The following is a 6,833-nucleotide window of genomic DNA, read 5'->3' on the forward strand; positions in this document are numbered from 1 at the left end:
GGTTAGTGGTTACGTGGGGAAAATTCCAGAACGAGCAAAGTTGTTTGTAATACAAAGTTGTGGCATGCAATAAAGAAAGCAGAAAGCAGTGGCCATGCAGAACATAACCGATGATAATGGAGAGAGAAGAAAAAAAAAACTTTGCTCGTTCTGTTTCCGTTCGTTCACATAATCCTCTGCACACTCTAACAAAGCGGCCATTCACTCCGGCCGTCAAAGCCCGTACGGACCCTTTCTTCGCTCCGGGCTGTTGACCCACAGTTCGCATGAACCTTTAAACACGTCACATCTAACCCTTTTGAATACCATGCCAATGATGAGGACGGTGCCCAGAAGAACAGTCTCTGTTCGAAATATCGGCGGCTTCTGTCCTGAGGGAACTCCCTTCCTACATCTCTACCGGTTCGCTGGATTTCTACCCATCTAAGTGGATAGGGAGCTCCTTGAAGCCTACTTGATTAACAAAGCTAGTGATAAATCTAAGCACACCATCCCTTGATCTCAAACAAGCTGAGAGAATGTATCTCGATAATGATTCCTAGTCTTCACGTGCTCTAATGTTCCTAGTGCTCACGTGTTTATGACATGCCTACGCTTTGGAAATTACCTATTTAAATGTGTCAATAATAAAATTTCCCTTTAGTTGTGAGTACGCAGCCTTCCTGTCTGTTTCCTCTGTCCTTGTCTCCCTGCTGAAAAAAAAAAGAAAACAAAACTGAAGTATGACTTACCAACTACCCAGTTTCTCTATACCCGCAAGCTCATGGCGCTCGGGTTGAACGCGCCGATCTTTCTGTTGTTTGGCTCAATGGTGACGTCGAGAACACCGCTGACGTCACAGGGAAACCAAAATCGGATATTGGTTAAGCGCACGATGTCATTGATTAGTAAGATTTAGTATTTCGAGCGATATCACCTTTGCGTACGTAACGGATAGCGTTGGTGGTTATGCGCCGTGCGCAAATCTCTCTCTCTTTCTCTCTCTCTCTCTCTGTTGTGGGCGTGCGCAGGACCAACCACCAACGCTATCCGTTACGTACGCAAAGGTGATATCGCTCGAAATACTAAATCTTACTAATCAATGACATCGTGCGCTTAACCAATATCCGATTTTGGTTTCCCTGTGACGTCAGCGGTGTTCTCGACGTCACCATTGAGCCAAACAACAGAAAGATCGGCGCGTTCAACCCGAGCGCCATGAGCTTGCGGGTATAGAGAAACTGGGTAGTTGGTAAGTCATACTTCAGTTTTGTTTTCTTTTTTTTTTTCAGCAGGGAGACAAGGACAGAGGAAACAGACAGGAAGGCTGCGTACTCACAACTAAAGGGAAATTTTATTATTGACACATTTAAATAGGTAATTTCCAAAGCGTAGGCATGTCATAAACACGTGAGCACTAGGAACATTAGAGCACGTGAAGACTAGGAATCATTATCGAGATACATTCTCTCAGCTTGTTTGAGATCAAGGGATGGTGTGCTTAGATTTATCACTAGCTTTGTTAATCAAGTAGGCTTCAAGGAGCTCCCTATCCACTTAGATGGGTAGAAATCCAGCGAACCGGTAGAGATGTAGGAAGGGAGTTCCCTCAGGACAGAAGCCGCCGATATTTCGAACAGAGACTGTTCTTCTGGGCACCGTCCTCATCATTGGCATGGTATTCAAAAGGGTTAGATGTGACGTGTTTAAAGGTTCATGCGAATTGTGGGTCAACAGCCCGGAGCGAAGAAAGGGTCCGTACGGGCTTTGACGGCCGGAGTGAATGGCCGCTTTGTTAGAGTGTGCAGAGGATTATGTGAACGAACGGAAACAGAACGAGCAAAGTTTTTTTTTTTCTTCTATCTCCATTATCATCGGTTATGTTCTGCATGGCCACTGCTTTCTGCTTTCTTTATTGCATGCCACAACTTTGTATTACAAACAACTTTGCTCGTTCTGGAATTTTCCCCACGTAACCACTAACCTCCTTATCTTTCGCTATGTTTGCCAATTCTTGCCTGTTGTCCCGTTTCGTCCACGTGTTCGTGAACCCCCATTTTTCTGTAGCCGGTCAGGAGCCTAGATCACTTCGTTCACATAATCCCCTGCACACTGACAAAGCGACCATTCACTCCGGCCGTAAAAGCCCGTACGGACCCTTTCTTCCCTCCGGGCTGTTGACCCACAATTCGCATGAACCTTTAAACACGTCACATCTAACCCTTTAAATACCATGCCAATGATGAGGACGGTGCCCAGCAGAAGACAGTCTCTGTTCGAAATGTCGGCGGCTTCTGTCCTTTCCTATCCACTTGGTTTTCAAAAGTACCAACTATTGTAGTTTTTTTTTTTTTTTTTTCACTTTTTTAAATAGTGGTTCACATCCGCAGTTTTTGCAGTGAACTCGCTGATGACCAGACGGGGTGCTAGATTTTTGTGCAGCAGAGTGTTCTCTCAACTTCGTGTTTATACATCTGCCCGTTTGGCCTAAATAGATTTTACTGCGTGATAAAGGGATAATGTACACAGCCCCTTGTGTACATTATAGCCATTTATTATTGTGTTATATCTGACAACCCCTGATTTGTTGACAGTTTTGTTTATGGCAGGGTATCTTGAGAAGTTTATTCGGTGCCGTGATCTCGATAATGATTCCTGCTCTTCGCCTGACCTAATGTTCCTAGTGCTCACGTGTTTGTGACATGCTTACGCCTTGGAAATTCTGTATTTAAATGTGTGAACAATACAATTTTACTTTACTTGCGAGTACGCAGCCTTCCTGTCTGTTTCTTAACTTAAACTTAAGTGTGAGCCTTGCGGGGAATGAATAATTCTATTCTTGCAGTGAAGACTACCTGTTTACTTGCTGGGCGAATGATTGCCTTATAGACGATCGGGACGCACAATACATTCCCTGTCGTACCTGCGCTTGGTTGAGGCGATTTTCAGGTGACATTTGACCCAGTCGAGATTCGCGATTTGTTTATCGTTACTTTGAAGTATGTAGAGTGTGACACTTGTTATGCGGGTGTTGCTGCTGTAACTTATGTTGCGTCGGTGACCAGAACGATATGGACACTTAGTAACACTTCCTTGTCTCCTTAAAATGCTTGATACTGCAGCCACCTTCTACCCAGGACGGTGCATAGTGTCTATCCCAACTGTTTTAGGTGCTCGGTCTCCACTAATCGGAAACGCACGTTGTTTTTCTTGCCTTCACGGTGCACTAAACAGCAACCCCTCATAGCTCAACAACAGCGTCGCATATGCAATAACCACGCACTGCTACTTAAGAACAGGAATGCAATACGTATTTTGGATACGGCATCCGGGAACGGCGATGCACAGAACACAACACACAGCCAACACCGCCTAGACAGACAAGGTCTCTCCATGCTTCCCTCTCCCGCGCCCCGACGTCGCGAAATCCCGTCCTGCAGCTTCGTTTGCTGCAGCGAGATTCTACATTGCTAGGTTCCCGCATCCCACTGCGTGCGTTATTATTTTATGAGTGAATGAGCTTACATTCACTAAAAAGCAGGAAACACACACACACACACAGAGCGCTACTTTCAACATTTCAATGCATACACGCTGAAACCGCTGTTGTAGCGAATGAGCTTCTTAGCAATGTAGCACCTTTGACCAACAAGCCCGTGAGCAGGGGCAATTATAAGACGTGTCCGACATGAATTAATTTCAATCCTTCTGAACCATCAAAAACAAAAGTAATCAGAAAAGCTGTCAATGGTGTCCATGATATTTTCTTTGATATTTTCGCTCGACCTTGCCCATTGAAGTAGTATTTAGTATATATTTAGTATATAGTAGTATATTTAGTATATCCAATACGTATTTAGTTTATGAAGCACAACAATGCATACGAGGCATCGTTGCGAAAATTCGACATTTCTACATAGGTTTGCAAACTTGATTTTAAGACAGAACCAATGTTGAAAGGGACGAGGCACGCAACGAAAGTAAGAACAGCTTTACTGACTGAAAGCGAAAGCGCAAGTGATCATAAGAACTGGTGCGCGAGAGATGTGCGCGCCAAATGTCAGTTGTCGTCGTTTTCCAACACCCTCCCTCGACAACTACTGCTCAACAAGACCCATGCGATCTCGTAAGAACTGTAGCTGCTGCCGAGGGAGCAGTTCAATCAGGGCATCACCGGTCAGCTGGGCTGTCTCGCAGTATTCCAGGTTGACCACTCCGCGATGCACCAAGTCCCTCAGATGGTGATGTCGGACGTCGACATGTTTTGTGCTCGCGTTGACTCCTTCAGCGGGTACAAGTTTAATGCAGCCTTGGTTGTCTTCAAATAAGACGGTTGGCTTAAGTAAGCAGATACTGAAAGACGGTGGAGGTTCTTGGAACTATAGCACTTCCTGTGATGGTAGTGCTGCGGCGACATACTCCGCTTCTGTAGACGATTGCGCAACCGATGCTTGTTTTCGGGTGAACCATGAGAAAGGGCTCCTTCTAGTTGTATGAAGTATCCGCTGGTGGACTTGCGGTCCTGCTTGTCTCCTGCCCAGTCAGCGTCCACAACAATTCATCTCAAATTCCGTGTTCGGCTCAGCCGAAAGCTCCAGCTCGAAGTCTCCGGTGCGCTTCAAATACCGCAGAAGCTTTTTCACAGCATTCCAATCTCGTTGATGTGGTTTGCTTACACGACGGCACAGAATCCCTGCCGCGCATGCAATGTCTGGTCTTGCCGTCGTACAGAGATAGAGTAGCTCCCGAACCGGCTCGGTGATATATGTCGTTGCTGGGAAGTAGACCTTCGTCTCCCGTGAAGTTGAGATACTCTGCATCCATTGGTACTGGACTGGGTTTGGCGTCCTGGAGTTCGTACTTCCCCAGCAGCGCGTCGATTTTGCTTCGTTGGTGAACTAGGAAACAGCCATCTTGCGGTCTTTCCAACTCTATTCCTAGGTAGCGACTGACTTTACCTAGATCCTTAAGTTCGATGTCCGTCCAGGCTTGAGTGATGACTGTGTCGTCTTTGTGACAAATCAGCATGGCATCTACCTACAGCAGTATGTACAGGCATCTATCTCCTATGTCCTTGAAGTAGAGACAGGAAACCGCTTAGCTACGGCTGTACCCCTCTCGCAGAGGAACGGAATTTGCCTTCAGGTTCAAAGCTCTTGCAGCTTGCTTAAGTTCATAAAGGGACCTCTGGAGCTTGCAAACAAGCCGTTCCTCCTCTTCTGCAATGAAACCTTACGACTGCTTCATGTAGATATCTCCTTCGATATCTCCGTTCAAAAAAGCTGTTTTCACATCAAAGTGCCGAACTGTTAAGTGTTCTGCGGCAGACACCGTAAGCAGAATACGTAGGGTAAGTTTAGCAACAGGAGTGAACGTGGCATCACCCATAGTTTCCCATACTTTTGGGAACATCCTTGTGCGACGAGCCTCGCCTCGTAGCGTTCCATGTTGCCATTGTTATCCAGCATTGGTTTAAAGATCCATTTGCACCCAAATCTACGAGCACCCACGTGTTTAACTGTTCAAGCGATATACTTTCCTCATTTGCAGCTTCGATCCACTTCATCCTTTCAGAAGGAGGCAACAACTGGACTTCTTCCCAACTGACAGGATCAGTGGACGGTGCTGCACGCGCGACGTACGAAAAACGTTTTGGCGGGACTCCTTTGTTACTCCTCGCTGAACGACGGGGACTGCACGCTTTTTCCATGCTTTCACGATGCTGATACACGCCATCGGGATCGATGTTATTCTGTGAGTCGGGTGCGCTTGGTAACAGTTCCACGCCAACATCACCCTGAGCCGAGTGTTCGTCTCGATCACCGAAAGACGCAGAGGGTGGAGTAGTTGGTCCTCCTAGTTATGCTTGGGAACAGTCCCTCTCTGTGAGGGGAGTTTCGTCGAACACCACGTCCCGGGATACCTTGAGGAGTATTCTGCATCCCTTCTGTGTTTCACTGAATCCAAGTAGTGTGCCTTCTACAGCACGAGCATCAAATTTGGATATCTTCTGCTTGGGCACATGTACAAATCCGCGGCTTCCAAAGGTCCTTATGTGCTGTAGGCTGGGCTTCTTGCCATGCCACGGTTCGTAAGGTGTTCTGTAGAGGGCTCTACTAGGAAGCCGATTCTGAAGATAACACGCTGTCAACACCGCTTCCCCCCAAAACATTTTCGGCATGTTAGCTCCGAAGACCATGCTTCGGGCACCCTCACAAAGCGTGCGGTTCTTGCGCTCAGCTACACCATTTTGTTGAGACCTGTAAGGAACAGTTGTCTGGAGCTCTACGCCACAATCACGAAGAATCGCTCATGATCTTCCTCCAGTATATTCTGTCCCGTTGTCTGCGCGAAGAACTTTGGGGTACGTTCCGAACTTGGTCTTCACCATGGCCAGAAACGTTTGTAGTTTTGAAGCAACTTCATCCTCGGATTTGAGCAGATACAGAACAGTATAGCGAGAGAAATCGTCGATGAACTTCAGAAAATATCGATTTTTGCTCGGTGTCATGACCCTCAGTGGTCCACAAACGTCCGTGTGAACCAGATCAAGGACAGCTCCAGCTCGGGATCTGCTGACTTTCGGAAACGGTTTCTGCTTCATTTTTCCTCTGACGCAGCTTGTGCACTTGAGCAGGTGACCGCAGTCTTCGATCAGGATTCCATCTGCTAAGCCTTCCTTCTGTAAGCGCTTAATAGCATTCGGATCACGGTGTCCTAGGCGATGATGCCAGACGTGAATGCAGTTCCGGTGATCCGAGTCGCGAGTCGCATGTGCTGAGTAAGAATTTGCTGTCACAAGCCGATACAGGTCCTTCTCAGCTCTTGCCTTCGCTAAAACCACCTCATTCTTC

Source organism: Ornithodoros turicata, unplaced genomic scaffold (genome assembly GCF_037126465.1).
Source record: "Ornithodoros turicata isolate Travis unplaced genomic scaffold, ASM3712646v1 Chromosome99, whole genome shotgun sequence".
In the NCBI taxonomy this organism is placed as follows: domain Eukaryota; kingdom Metazoa; phylum Arthropoda; class Arachnida; order Ixodida; family Argasidae; genus Ornithodoros; species Ornithodoros turicata.